Source organism: Ambystoma mexicanum, chromosome 12 (assembly GCF_040938575.1).
Source record: "Ambystoma mexicanum isolate Mex_15411 chromosome 12, UKY_AmexF1_1, whole genome shotgun sequence".
NCBI classification, from domain to species: domain Eukaryota; kingdom Metazoa; phylum Chordata; class Amphibia; order Caudata; family Ambystomatidae; genus Ambystoma; species Ambystoma mexicanum.
The window spans coordinates 774,341,199-774,357,601 of NC_090936.1; positions in this window are offsets into that span (position 1 = coordinate 774,341,199).

Below are 16,403 nucleotides of genomic sequence, written 5' to 3' on the forward strand. Positions count from 1 at the left end.
ATCATATGCTTTGGGAACGATAGGGTGTTTTTAACATGACCAGCTTTGACACTTTGAGGCACTGAAAACCTTTCTGGGAAGGTGTAATAGGTTTTCTCTGCTGAGTGGTGACTTATCTCTGCTGAACGATGGCTGATCTCTCTGCTGAGTGCTGGCTGATCTCTCTGCTGAGTGGTGGCTCCTCTCTGCTGAGTGGTGGCTCATCTCTTTGCTGAGCAGTAGCTCATCTCTGCTGAGTGCTGGCTCATCTCTCTGCTGAGCGGTGGCTCATCCCTGCTGAGTGGTGGCTCATCTCGCTGCTGAGCGAAGGCTCATCTCTGCTAACTGATGGCTGACCTCTCTGCTGAGCGGTGGCTCATCTCTGCTGAGTGGTGGCTCATCTCTGATTAGCAATGCATAATAGGCAGCAGTGTGTTACTGAGCCTAAACAGACAAGCAGTACTGTCTGTTTTGTAATGTGACCAAGGATGTTGGAAAAGAGATCTTGGAAATCACCATGAGTAGAAAAGTCAGGGAGGATCCTTATCCCGGTGGTGTTTACTCACTGAGAATCCCTTGGAAATGTTCAAGTATAATTGTAAATGAGAGTTTCAGGTGCCCTGCTTTCTATGCAGATGCACTTGACAGTTTGGAGTGGGGGGATAGGTTCAGACTTGCAATGAAGCTCGCAGAGAAAAATACGACACTCCAGTCCCTCCTAAAAGCCAACCGGGCACATATTTCATAAAATTTGCACCAGTGCAGTGCAGCTATTCCGGGTGTTCGTTCTTCGTTAAAAAATGTGTCCTGTGCAAAATGCTTTGGATCACGCCATATTCCCACCACGGCACCGGGTTAGGAAGGAAAGCGGTGGCATTTAGGTTGTCGGGAAAGTCAGAATTCACTATAAGCCACTGATGCCAGCTAGGAGAAGCAGTGTGGCTGTCGAGCTGATGGAGGTGCACCTGTTTAAGATGACTTTACTCCCGTGCCTTTAATGAAGACTTAGTATTTTATATTAATGCGTCAGACATTAAATTACCTTTTCACACCAGAATAGTGTCATAAAAAAACATTTGTAGCTCCATTGTTGTCCCTTAGTCATTGCAGATGCACTGTTACCATACCGTCTCTGTTGTAAATGCATGTCGTGAATCTGGATATATTGCTCTTTTTTTTAGCTCGACTCACAGGTCAAACAAAAGGCAAATAAACATTATCAATGTTAGGGCAAAGACAAATGAGGCAAAAGACTCATCCTTATTCTGCAGCGAAAGTGAAGGTTGCTTTGGTGTGGTAGCCTAAAGAGCCACGTGGAAGATTCGTATTCACTGCATGATACAGCAGAAGATGTTTTCCCATTTAATTAAATTAATTGAAGATAGCAATCATATTGGTTAGTATAATGAACCGGAGCAACTTCGTAAATAAAGCACCAGTGCAATTGACTCCAGGCTGGGGACAGTACTACACCACTAGGCAATATCCACCATTACTGCCTGGCAAAACATTAATACTGAATACAGCCTGCCATTACATAGACATTGGGCCTCATTACAAGCATGGTGGTCTGGGAACTACGACCGGTAAGCATGCCGGTACCGTTGTTCCCGGACTGCCATATTACGCCTGGCGGGCTGGCCAACACCCACGAGCACAGCACGTCTGAATGCACCAGTGCATCCGACGTCCCCATTCCCATTCGGCCCTATGGGGCCGAATGGGGATGGGGAGTCCCTTGTTTCCGGCACCCACAAATGGGCAATTACCGGGTCTGCCGAGCTCGGGATGACCCAGTTCTTGCCCATTCGCGGGTGCTGTAAAAAATGCAACTCTGACGTCAGCCGTACTGGTTTTACCAGCACAGCTACCGCCAGAGTTGTAATTAGGCCCGTTGACTTAGTAGGGGAGTCCATCTCTCAACTCCACTGGTATTACAGATCAGTTGCATGGATGCACCATAAAACATGCAGCCACCTTTGTGTGTATCAATGGCTACACTGCAGACCAATTGAATTTCAGACTGCTATGGATGACAGGTAAAATACTGACCAGAATACTGGCAAACTTTCTGACCGGTCTATCCGAGGTGCGCTGGAGGTCGCCACAACAACAACAAGAATATTGTGAGTATCAGGAGATCTATCCCACTACGGGGAATGAGTCCTGAGTGGCTGATCTGCAAAGAAGGGTACAAATAGACTCGAAATGACTAGTGCTGTCCTTTCCAGGATGCGTTCCCTTGGGATGCTAACAGGAAATTAAATCAACAAGTTGTGATTAGGCCAAACAATTCTTTATACTAGTCATTAAGGTAGAGATGGATTAAACTCCTCATCACCTGTTCTATTCTGCATCCACTCTGCCATTGCCCACCTCTGTGATGTTAAGTAGTACCTTTGGAGGTCAAAACAACCAACCCCAAGAGTTTAGGTCAAAATAAAAGCAGGTTGCTGTACCAGGCTTTTTCTGCACTCCACATGAGTCAGATAAGCCAGTTCTGGAGTCATGAAAATTGATCCCGTCAAATGATTACTCAGAGAGTTTATAAACAATATCGAATTCAGGCAGCATTTTCTTTCATGGAAAACCTACCCAACCATGAAACATAAAGGTGCCTCTGACTAGTCTGATATTAAGCGAGAGGAAGAGGATCATGTTGTTTGTTTCCTATGATGCCCTATATCTGGCAGTCACTTCAACATCTGGGTACCTTATGGTGCATAGCCCACCCATAGGAAAGGGACTTCTCTTGAGGGTCCCAAACTTTTATCTAATCAGAGTTTTGAGTTTGAATTCAGCTCACCGGGTTTATTCTGATGACCCCTAGGTTCTCCGCAAGGAGATGTGGGCCTTTGTTCAAGCTGTCTTGGGAAACCAGAGATGGCACAGAGCTCACCTGCACCTCCATACCTCAGATGCGGCAGTCAGCTGATCAAACACTTTTATACCAGATACAAGGGCCTCCTGCCCTTTTTTCCCCAAGGAAGGTTTTATTATCTCTATGTGGCTGTCACCAAGGTGGAATCATCCAGACGGGGGGGCTTGAGTACATAATCATTACAGTTTGCTGATCACAAAGCTTGACACCTCCTCATTTGGCCTCCCTCCTCATACTTCTAACCTTGCCCTGCAGGACCACAGTCAGAATGGCTATGCTTCTCCTTTGATCCTTTGTGGGGTCAGGTAACTCCTCTCTCCAGTCCAGGAATCCCTCACCAAGGTTTTTCCTGGGAACCAAAAATAAAAGGGCACACCCAATATGAAAAGACTAGCCTCACACCACAGCGTTGCATACAGAGGAGCATTTAATGCTATTGGGCAAGGGAAGGAGGTGGGGCTAGTGATGACAAAGGGAATTCAGCATACTTAAGCATTTCTCTCTATGATCTGCATTACCTGTAACCATATTCTTAAGCCTGCCAAAATCCATAACTAATCTCTCAAGCATACTGATTCTGCAACCATATCCTTAAGTCTGTTTACCTCGCCACCTAAGGGCTACTAGGTCTATCCTGTAACCATATTCTTTAATCATGCCTATTTATGATCTGCATTTCATGTCACCACTTCCTTAAGTCAATCCTGTAACCAATCTCTTAAGTTGTTATCTCTGTAACCATGTTCTTAAGATTGTTGCGCCCAGATGCCCAAGGGTTAGGCACGCCTCACAAATGTAAATATAAATAAATAAATAAATACATAGTTGGAGGAGGAAATCGCTTTGGAGTAAAGAGCTATATAAACAATAACATACAAAATACAAAATTCCACCACCTTGTTTCTCTCTTTACCTCTCTCCTTCCTGTCCCCTCCACTTACTTTAGCACAAAGAACTTTAGGTTTGATGTAAGAAGGCAAAGACCACTTTCCTCAAGCAGAAAGGATTGGAACTCTTAAAGCAGGCGTGGCTTTGTCCAATCACCTGCAGACATTTGCTTATAAAAAAGATCACCCACTCCTCCTTTGATTCATCTCCAGACTTCAACACCTTAAGAACAATTCATTTGAATCCTGTTGGGAGAGCAATAATTTCTAAAGTCCCCAGTAGTGAGGTGAAGGCAGATTCCCCAAGGCAAAGGCAAGCTTCGCTTCCTATCCATCCCCAAGGCATATTGGGGGTGACATGCTGCTGGATCTAGATCTGCCACTCTGCCAGTTACACTGGTGCCAGGACATCACTAGAGGTGATGGTCCCTGTAGGTATTTGTCAACCTCCCCTGTGTTTGGGCAAACAAGAACAAGGACATACCTTGTCCCGAGACCCTGGATTGAGACTCCTCAAACGAAGCTCCAGATCAGCCAGAATTCTGATGTTTTTGCTGTCAAACTGCTTTGCGCCTCGTTTAAAGCCCTTTCGACACATTCAGACAACCAGGGCCTATGCTTTTAGCACTCTTGTTCTTAAAATCACTCACACAACATCAAGAAGTCTAGTTCAATGCTGTTGAATCATCAAAAACAGCAAGAAGGTATTGACTCCTAACTGCCCCACCCCTCCCCTGGTCCGACTTTGGGTCCTAGAGACTGGTTAGGTCACTTTTGATTCCTTTTGCTTGCTAAAGACAACCCCTTTTATGAATGTATTTTTTTATTTTGTCTTTCATCCCTATTTTATTACCCAGAGTCCTGCATGTTTCTATCTTGGAATATTCCATGTTCTTTTCACAGGGGTGTTTTTGTGGTGTTTTTCTATCTAGTTATCATTGTGTATGGTATGTTTAAATAAAATCATCTATTCATATCATATATTTTTATGTTGACTTTCCTTAATTTTGAGAAGGAAAATGCAGGGTCTTAAGTTGGCTGGTGGTGGCTGAATGGGAGCCCTAGCAGTCTCCGCAAGCTACACTTGAGCTGCTGATCCCTCCATCCCACTTAAATTTTACCCAGCTTCAGTTTAGTCAAGAACACTCATTGAGGGTGATAAGGACACCAGATACAGTGAAAGAAATACGTTCAGGGAAGTTTTCTGCCTGTGAGAGCCAGGACTGCCAGCACCTGTCTCCCAGAGGTTAATGCTTCCTAATTTGTATGTATGACTCCTAGTTTACCCTCACTTTACTGGTTGGGTATTATCATATAAACACTGGCTTTTCTGCTTATTATGTGCACAGAATGGCCACGGGGTTGAATCACTGTCACCGATATGTCACATGTAACCATTTTTGTTTGTTCTTGCATTCCCAAAATGGTATTTGATTTTATGTAAAGCACCAGGTTGTTTGCATTGGTGCTATTTGCTCCCCTCACCCCTTCATACCAGTGCTCTCCTGGGTGCTTTCAGGTCTAGCTCAAGATGTCTGGGATAGGTTAACGCCTTGAGGTCTGTCTTCGGACATAAAAGTCCCATTTCATCTGACAGGGCCTTTAGTTTGAGAGGATTGGCGCATCACTAGGGAATATGTGCATTTTATCGAGCACACTGGGCCCTGGCAATTTATTTAGAGAATGAAGGCGATTTATTTGCTGATTGAATTGCTTTCCCCCCCCCCCCCGAGTAAAAAAAATAAAATAAATGATATATACATACACACAGACAGCAGGTTATTGGGAAGCTCAACCAGAGGGAGTATTATTTACACCATTCAGACGGGATTCACACCAGAACATCCGAGGCCATGCTTTTTGACCAAAAGGAAATGTTTGCAGGGCCTCAAGTTGTATTGTTTTTTAGGGCAGGTGGCCCTTGCCTGTCACCTGCCTCTCCTTTAGGCCATGGCCAGCACAATTCGGGCACATCGCCTTTCCAGAGCCCCTCCCTTGATCTTGTATCCCGCTTAGAGCACTGAAGAAGTGCATGAACTCCTGGATCTGGAAACTGGCATCATAGAATTTTGATATCGTTTGATTTTCGATTCGCTCTGTTTGGCGTGCAATCAAGGCTGAAGAACATGGGTACGGGTCTAAGATGGCCGTCTCTAGCTAAGAGCCTGGGAATGTAGCGTGACTTAGCAAAAATCTAAGGCTACCTGGAGCTGCCACGTTTAGCATTGTTTACACTTATTAGGCCACCCATGTGCAACTTGACATGCGCTTCTCTTTCAGTCTCCTGGTGTGGAGCATGTTGAAGAGGTAAGCACTTTACGACACACAGTGACTGGCGGACCACAAAGAAAACAGGGGCACATGCTAGCTTGGCAAGAAAAGGCGGACCTGCAATCTCATGGGAAGTGCATCTTGAATGTGGCAAAGGATCCTAACCTCAAACATGCAGCAGGAAGATGGGTAGAAGCCTGGCACTGTGCCAGAGACCGTAATTATGCTCTGCTTGTGACATCGGATCTTTAAACATACAGTTGCTCTCTTCGGTTGGCACTCTGCGTCCTTGGAGACAAATAATAATTACATTGTTTACCGATAAAGAATAAAGTGCCAGCAGATCGCCCAGTGGCAATCATGCTTGCAACCACTACACTATAATTAACCGGAAGATACATCACTCGGTGATGTAGGTTTCAGACCAAGTGTTGCATTAATTCATCTTTTCGCACTCTCGTCTTGATGTATTGCATCGCAGCCCTTTCAACATCTTCTGACAATGGCTTTGGCTGGGTATCGAGGGGAGGCAGGGGCACCGTTATTAATATTAATATGGCCGGCACTCACAATAATTCTTATGCGCGCCAGAAATGCTCAGTGAAACATGTTGCATGTCTCAAAAACACTTGCAGTTCAACCGGAAAAGCCTTTCATGTGTAGGTCTGATGGTCTCATAAACAAACCTGAGCTTCCATTTCAGACCCGCTTCATTCAGAGACCTCAGAAAGAATGGTGATGCTCGCAAATGGATTGGGCTTCCAGGCAACCGGGTTACTTTTAGGTGTCAAAATACACAATGGGAAAAAGATGAGGAGGAATGGTGGAAACCAGGGGTGTCGCTAGGTCTGGAAAAGATCTGGAGCTGTGCTAATGTCTGTACTGTCAGGACTCGGGGCTAGCTAGCCTTTTGGTTGTAGCTCCTGAGCTTATATCCGGCCCAACAACCAAAAGATCCAGGGCTATAGTCCCCTCAGCCCCCACCACCCCTCCCGCTAGCAACGTCTCTGGTGGAAACCTTTGTTAAGGAGGATTGCGGGTAGATGGGCAGTGGGAATGCAGTGGGCCCAGTGGTCATTATTCTCGGGTTTTCATACTAGGCTCTGGCTCCTGGCTGTTTCCGGGTGTGGCTTTTATTTTGCTGGCAGAGTGGATCGCCATTATTTCTGCCTTCAATTATGTATGTTCATCCCCACCTGTTGGGTCCCCATTGGTTCAGTGTCGCTTTCGGATGTAGTAACGTCTATTTGATGGAGTACTTCTATAGTACAGTAAGTATCACAAAATGCCTTCAGCTGTGTCACCGTGCAGTACACTGCCCTTCAAAGGGGTTCTCCCCTTAAGATGGAGTGTCCCCAATAGGATACTCTACGCCCTCTTTCCCTTCCCCTCCCAGCTTTTGTGACTGCTCAGTATTCTGCAATGTATAGCCGTGGTGCAATCAGTATTCCTCCCTTCATTGAGCAGTGACCCCTTAGTGGCATTCTGCAGACACTAGAGCTTACCTTGGGCAATATGAATTCTAGCATTTCCATATGAACTCCTAGGCCCTCAACCCATCAACACCCACCTGACCTGAGATTGGGTGACCTCCCCTACTTTCTTCTAGATCACTTGCTGCCAAACTGCCCACCCTCACCTTCCCCTGTTGGTAGCTCCCTGATCCCTTGTATTGATCCATTTTGATCTGTTTCCCTCACTGTGTACTTCCCACGATCACTTGGCAAGCATTGCACTGCACCCCAAAGCTAAGGCAGCATTCAAATACCCTAACAATAGTAATATTAATAATACAAATAATAATAATAATAATAATAATAATAATAATAATAATAATAATAATAATAATAATAATAATGATAATATTGAACACAATACTGTGCAGGCCGACCTAAATGTTCACAAGCATCCCAATGAAACGTATGTGTGGTTTCTTTACAAGATTGCGATGCATTCAAATGCAGTTTCTCTTGAACAATGTAGGACACTGCATTCTCCCATTTTTCTCCTTCAGGGACTCATTTCAGGTTTCACCACGCTCCCCCATAAATGCAAGGAGGCAACTGTAGTATAGGGAGGAGGAAGGTATACAGGGAGGGAGTCACAGTGCCGGGGGATCAACTTAAAGTCTACAAATCAGGGAACTTACACATCACATCCCACTCTCGCCGCTCCTGTACTGCTTGCATTACCCATCCTGCCATATGCCTTCTACAAGTGTGGACCTATAAAGATGTAATGATAAAGTATGTGTCCTTTGGTGGGAGTTCACAGCACTATGTCAATCCATCTGAGGATTGCTGCATTTTCCCCCCGGTCCTCCCGCTTTCTTGTTTAAGCAGTTCTATATTCGTAGGACGTTTAGTTGGCCTAGAAAGCCAGCACATTGCCCTTGTACAAGGTAACACCCACCCCTGGCAGACTTGAACCACAGTGACTTGATCCCGCCCTTCTCCACGGGACTCCGTAGGTAAGGCATACCCAATGATGGGCCCTATACCCCTGCCCCCCATATTTCTTCCAGCCTTCTTTGGTCTCCTGATGCCTACGATTGCCATATCAACCATTTACACAGTTAACCTATGACTCTGTACTCTTTCTTATGTGGGATTGCCAGTCCTAGCATTAGAATGGTTGTTTTTCTTGGAGCAATAAAATGGGCCGTTTACCAACAATCCTTCATGCAAATGGTGGGCACATCCCCAGCCCATCACCCAGCCACACACAGCAACCCCAGGTAAGCCCTACCGAGTGCAAAGAAACTTCCCTCACAGCAATTCCGCCTCTAGCTATATGCATCCTCGCTTCGCCTTCCCTTTTCTGCGCTTCTCTTCTGAGTCGGCAGCGCTAACTTTAGATGCATCCAATCTATCTCAAACACTACCCTCTTCGCTACCAGCACTCGGTAATCTCCCTCTCTAGCATCTGGGACCGGATTACAGAAACTTTGCACCAGCGCAGGTGCAATGATTACACGTCATTAGCACTCAGTGCTGGAATTGTCCCAATGCAGAAATGTATTCCTTCGATGCCTTTTCCACTAGGTCATGTTCTGCCCTCCTGCTAATATCATGCGACATTAAACTTGCACCAGTGCAACGTTTCTGTACACTAGTCACTGATGTCTGTGTTTACTGGCTCCTACTGTTCCCTAATCTTCAAGTGTACTCCCTTTTTTTCTTTTCTGGGTTCCCCGTTGGTGGACATTTGGTTCTCTATGAAGCGGTTGTTACATCACGTGTTCTTCTCCTTGTCCATCCAAAAACTGTTTTACAATTGATCATATGCATACAAATAGTTCAAATCTATTTCCTTAGATGAGACTTAAAAGTAAAAATTGTGTTGTTGGATTCATTTCGTGTACACATTGACCTGAAACTCTTTTTTAATATGTTCAAGTCCTTAAAATCCCCATTATTGCATGTGGAAATGCACATTGTATCATAACATGCCTTTTTCGTGAACAGTGTGTCATGTGGTTTTATGGCCTAAATGAAACGTCAGACTTTATTACATGTTCCCTATATACACCTTACTTGCAAAGTGAGGAAGACGATGATCGAAGAACACAAAACAAACATAGGCAAAAGGCAATAATGTTGTCTTGTTTGTATTAACTGGCTGTGAAACAGTGGTAGTGCTTAGTCATACTGTAGGAGTAGCTGGCAAATTCCCATACAATGTGTATACAAGAACACAAACTGTTGACTGTGCTAATGTTTCTTTTTAACAAGAAATCAGTTCAAGAAGCAGCTATGAGGAAACACTGCCTCTAAATCAAGTGGCCGGAGGCACACTTGCATAAGACATTTACATTAACCAAGTAGCTGCTATGCAGCTGCAATTAAGCTTCGAAAGCAGAGCTAGTTCAACAATCCCAGGAAGATGTGTTTTGGTTGTAGTGGTGTAGGTAGTGGGTTGGAATAGTCATGGGGACTAACAGGGTCATGGACGGTCAATGTCTTGATAACAAGCCAAACACCACCTTCAAGCTGCGTCCCTGCTCACATCCTCTCTCTCTCCTACCTTCAGTTACCATGACAACAGTTTCAGTTTATAGGCAGTGATTACAGCACCACCTAGTATCAGGGGTGGACTTGGAACCAAAGAGGCCCTGGGAATAATTTTCAAAGTGTCCCCATACAACACATTTTGAGCAAGCCCAACTCTTTTCCTATGAGAACATTTGGAAATACCTACACAGAAGAGGCCCAGGGTGCAGAGACTTACCTGGAAATCTCCCACTTCACCAGGGACATCATTTAGGGGTCGCCAGAGGTCGCAACTGCAACCTCTGAGGTATCCCTTGTGACCTCTGTGTTCTCCATTGCAACCTCTATAAAAAAAAATTTAAAACGTTTTTTTTAATGCAAGCTCCTGGGCTGTGGCCAGAAACATGTGGCTCTTTACTTCTGGAGTGGCTGGCTTTCTTGTTCAGGCCCCTTAAAAAAAAGAAGAAAAATAAGAACAGGAGTACCAGAAGTCTAACTCTTTCTGCACTGACCCTAAATAAGAAGAATAGGAATAGCAAATAATGTTTCTTTCTGGAATTCTTAAACACCTCAACTCAGCCTTTCATCCTTCTGAGGTCGATAAATGAGTACCAACACAGGTTGGGTGATATTGGGTGTATATTGTTTCTATATAAAGCGATTTAAGCCTAAGTGCTTTAAAATAACACATCATTATCATGTGGTAATGGACGTCTGCTTGCATTCACAGTAATTTGGTAATATGGGCCTATACACACGTATCTTAATGATACATATGGCGATCCTTTCTTGTATGAAATGTACATCACATTATAGTGATATTGTAGTGTACAACGCTATGTGATGCCACTTCCTGTTTTGTCAATGGGTGAAAGGTTGTGTTCCATCGCTTCCCGCGATATCATTTGGGGCGGGGTCAAATGACATCACTTCCTGTGATGTCATCAGGGGATCAAGAGTTGCGTGATGTCACTTCCGCTACCCCTGGCATGTTGGTGAAATGACGTCCCTACACTTCACCCCTGCCTGATAGCCAACAGTAAAAATAGGAGGAGTTCTTGTTAAGGCATGGTTCATTTGGAAGACCTCAACAGGAATGCGACCATTGCCACAACCATATGAACATGCCAGGAAAACCGAACCATGTTGGTACCTTGGTTTTTCTTTCCACAAGGAGGCCCTGCACTGTTGGTTCTCCGCAGACAGGTGTGGCTTGATTCCTTGGGCAGAGTGATTAAGGAACACACACACACAAGGAGAGTCCTTAAGAAACCTAAACGCACTGCAAATAACGCGTACGAGTGGTAAGAAGCAGTCACTCATTGTTTGCAGAAGGAAGACAGTCCCGTGTATATCTGTCTGCACCCTGCATTCAAAGGGAGCAGTGCACAGCTCCTGCTTTCTAGGCCACGGATCCTCTGCTAAGTCGAGACTGATTTGAATATGTTTGGTTGAGACCTTTTTGAAAAGTCACGGAGCTAAAGAGCAGCAACCTGTAAGGCCTCCTACGAGCAGGGGCCTGCACCATTTGGCTCGCTGGATTACGGTTTGGACGGCTGCTTTCAATTGGTCAGTGTGAGGGTTGCATCACATTAAGAGAGTCGCTGGTTGCAGACCACGGCCCCAGCGACATGTCCTGCTATTAATAAGATTAATAAGCACATCTTTGTCATCAATGTTTGCATTGGCCCAGTGCTTTATTTTGGTTTAAAAATTCATGAAGTCACTAAATTCTACAAAGTAGGCGGTTTGGCCTCATTACAATCATTGTGCACCCGGAGGCCTGTGGGCGTGCAGCGCTTTATAAAAAATGAAATAAATAAAATTACATGTTTTAGTAAGCTTCAGGATTTGTGTGGCCAAAAAGGTGCGACCTGTTCAGAGTTTAGAGCCCTGGTACATGTTCAGTCAGTATCAAGCCCTGGTACATGTTTAGTCAGTTTCACAGGCTTTCCACTCGCAAATAGTTCTGGAAGGCCCACAATGCCCCAAACCCCGCCAGCAAGATGGGTAAAGATAGGCTACCACGTAGCGGACGAGGCATGCTAAAAAGTAAATGTGCCTTTTTATGACGCAAACCTCACTTTGCTGGAGAATTGCAAAGAGCTCCATTGATATATTATGTTGTCATGACAAATCTATTTTAAAAAAAATCTAACAAAATGTCTTTAAATAGGAAAGTGGGAAAGCAGATTTTTAACTGTTTTGAAAAGTAATTTGAATAATCACCAAATAAGGGATTCTGTAGAAAAAAACAATTGATTTGATAAATAAGTAATTCACTGCGTTAAAATTAAATTCCTCCATTAAATAACTCCAGGTGTGTCTGGCAATGCCCATTATTTTTTCTTCTTCTAATTTCTTAATTAAAAACAGAAAATAATATCGTTTGCAGAGAAATGGTAGCGAGTGGAGAGGCAGGGACAAATACACTCTTGCCATTGCGACACTTTCAAACACATGGGAATAGAGCATCATGCGTGGTGTTGGCAGGGCCTAGCTGTTGTCCCAATTCTTTACTCGTATAAACCCTGTGTGGCAAGGCTTCCTACCCATAATAACTGCGCTTCTTTTCAAACGAATTCTAACCATGCAAGTCTTTCATTTCTAAGTGAATGAGTGGGTTGTTATGTTACTTGGACATTGTTGATATACACATACAACAATCCCCATTAAACGGCGTAGGACACTAAAAAAGCTATGACATCTGAAAGGCAGCAATGCCATATGCTTGGTGATAATTGCGAGTGTGCGAGTTCGCACTTAAGTGATGTGGGACAGCGCCGTTGCCATAGGAACCTGCATTCTGTTCCATTAACCACTTAATGTGAATTTATGAGCACCCATTTCTTTGTGTGAGGAAACGGCCCTGGAATGAGGGTGATTCATCATTTCAAATGTGTAACGGTGCATTTGAGGGCCATTAGGCCAGCCTTATTTTGGTTCGAACAAAGAAGACACTGCGAGGGGATCACTTGATTATTGTGCCTGTCGTCGACTAAACAGCGATTCAAACCCATGAGATTGAAAAACATGAAATCAATTTGCCTCTACGTCCATAGCCACATTTTCCTACACACTGATGAGTTTAAAGTGTTCTTGAATTCACAACGTTAGTTATTGTTGCGTATCGCATTTCAAGTGACTGCGTTCTGTGGTTGACTTTGTGGCAATACTACCACCAAGAGGACTTAAGAGCCTGGACACTTTGAGGAGTAAAATGTGCTTTGCCTGTTATTTGCTAAAGCAAACAAGATCTTCACTTGTCAGCAAGAGGCCACCACATACTGGACTTTGAGCATTACGAAACAAGTGTTGGCAATGCCAACAGTTTGGGCTTTTGTGTAGGCATGACAAAGGTACTTGCCAGGCATTGCCATAGTAATATTAACTGGCCATTGATGGTGGCAGTGCAAAATGGTGTGAGTACCTGGGCATCTAATAGCAGTGCCAGGCAAATGCCTAGTACTTGTACACAAGCACAAACTGTTGGCTTTACCATGTTTGTTTTTAACAGGACTCCGGGTAGGGACACACATAGTACTTCTAAATCGAGTGGTTCAAGGCAGATCTGGTTAAGAGATTTTTATTACACCAGTAGCACATGTACAGCCCAATTATGTCATTAACTCTCAGAAGGCTGCTTTGAAAAACAACACTTGCAGGCACTTTGAGTGCCCAGTTTGATGGAAACAAGTTCCCATTAGGTGTTTTGGTGAAGAGGGGCAGGAACTGGGTAGGAATGGCCATCAGATTAGCATGGCAATGGGCAGTCAATGGGTGGGAAAATAACCAAACATCTATAAGCTTTGTGTCCCTCCTCATATGCCATTTCTCCCTATCTGTACTCTAATGCACTAGTTTTGGCGCAAGTGCCACCTATCAGCCTAAACTAAAAAAGAGACAGATGCACAAACCGTGCTAAAACATTACCATCGTTTTGGAAAAAAGCTCTGGCCTCAGAGGATTAATGGCTATCACGGAAGCTGGCACACATCAGAACTTAAACATAGGGCACGGTTCAGTTCCAACATTTTTTTTTCGAAGCACGATTTTCATTGCATAAAAAGTGTAATTGTAAACATCACCAAGTAAGCGCATCATCATATTCTAAGAAAAACAAACGTGAACTGAATAAAGAAAACACAAACACTCCACAGTAGTATAGAAAATCATTCAAATAGTGGTGGCAAATGAATACAAAGTGATGGGGCAGATATATTGACTCGGATTTAGCTCCACAGCTCTAGCGAAATGAGAAAGCCTGAACCCGCTGAGGGCGATATCAGTGTTGATGGTAGTGGGTGACTTATTCTTAATTTCCCCCCTCTTTAGATGGTCCGAAAATCCCAAAATGAAGCAGAACTGAGAGGCCTGGAAATCCTTCACTCAATTCCAAAAATAGTCAAAGTGAAAGGCAAAACCCGCTTTATTAACAATCCAACATAAAGCAGGGACAGCATACAAGCATAAACAATCTCGTAACTATCAAAAGCTCTCATACAAAACAATAGATTATAAATCCAACTTTCATTTCTGACAGCATACTACAGTCATAGGTACAAAAACCTATGGGGCACTCTGATTGCTTAGGGGATAAACTACACATGCATTTCTATAGGGGCTAACCTTCTAATTGGGTAACACTCATCTACTTACTCCTCCTGGGGCAACCTCTAAACTGATAATGGTAAAAACCTTCCATCTCTACATGGTTAATACAACATGTACTTGGCGGCTTGACATTGAGAGTCCTGATTCATTGGCATTCGACTGACGAACCTTGGGCAACTGAAAGGTTGTCAACACATGAACCTAAATGGGAGTAGGGGGAGAGAGGACCGCGAACTGCTTTGCTTTCAATTAAAGAAGATACTATCCCTTAATCCTAGACCACAAGCTGGGGTGATTCCTCTGTAGATGGATTTACATGGTGCCTTATGTCTGGGAATATGCGATGCAAGGTGCTCATTTTGTGTCTGGGGCTATAGAATATCGAATGTTCTTCTAGTTGGGTCACGTGTGATGAGACCACATTTGATTCATTTCGCCTTGCATTTATGGGGATTTTAGCTGATTTTATTATGAGTGTCAGGATTTTCACTACTACTAGAGACTTGCTTGATCCATTCCCTTTGAGGTTGTTGGCTTATAATATTCTGCACCTGGCCTTCAAAGACTGTTTGTTCTTTTAATGAATCTAAGAATATGTGGCATGTGCTTTGGGAATCATTATCTCGTGTTCTCTCTGAATCATCCAACCCTCCCCAATTTCTCAGTAACCTTGTCTGGGTTCACATAGCTACTGTCTGTGCCTTGCACAAATATGCTCTTCTTGAAATCAGAATTTTGGGTTTTCATGAATCCTTGCAGCCTCTCATTTACTTCAATGTGTGCTGCGGCTTCCATTTTGAAAAAGATGGTTGCTCATTATTGTCGCGTTTCTATCTTGGTGAGCTATATACGTGTGTTGTTCAGGTTGCATTTAGCTAATACATTCCTTATGTTAGTATTCTTCATGTCTAGATCAATGAAACTGATATTCTTCGTGTATAAATGCATTGACCTAGTGTTTGTTCTTCATGGTGAGAGCATATTTGCTTTGTGTCTTTTGCATGCACATGTGTTCCTTCTATCTGAGTTTGCATATTTTGACCATCTTTATTTACATCAGGTCCATTACCTGCTATACCTTCCTGGGTTAAGGCAGGTGTGGTCATCTTAGTGAGTAACACCTCTCACCTATGCAATATTGTGGTGGAAGTGGGGCAGTAGCTATGAATTAAGTATTCACCTGTCTGTCAACACCACTATTTGCCCTACGTCACTTCCATTACCCCAGTCCTGCTCAATCACCCCACTTTAGTCCCCCATCCAATATCACTTTGTTGTCACCTATGTCACTTTGATTTGTTCGCAGAACTGACTGAGTTTCTTCCCAGTGCCACTCATTGACCGTGTGTGGCCCATTTCTCTCTTGCTTGCATATGAACTATCAGATTTCCCCGTTCTACTCTGTTGCACTGTTGATATCATAAAAGCATTGTCAATAGTGTTATCCTATGCCACGCATCACCCTCAGTCGTTCCACATGCAACTTATTTGTGCCCGTAGAACTTGCTGAATGCCCCAATTGTGCCCTGTGTCGCTGCCGTCTCCTGCAGAGAGTACCTATTGCACCTAGTTTTGTCCAATTCCATTACTGGCCCCAGTTGTTCCCAAAGTATTTTTTACCACTCCTCATGGATTCCTCTTTAATCTCCCCTTGCATCCTGTCTACTAGTTCTTTGAATATAAATAGTTCCTTTTTCAAACCCTCCCTTCTTTCTTTTTTAAGTCTGTCATACTCCTGGTATTGTTTCTTCCTTCGGAGACGTCCTTGAATCCTTGTTC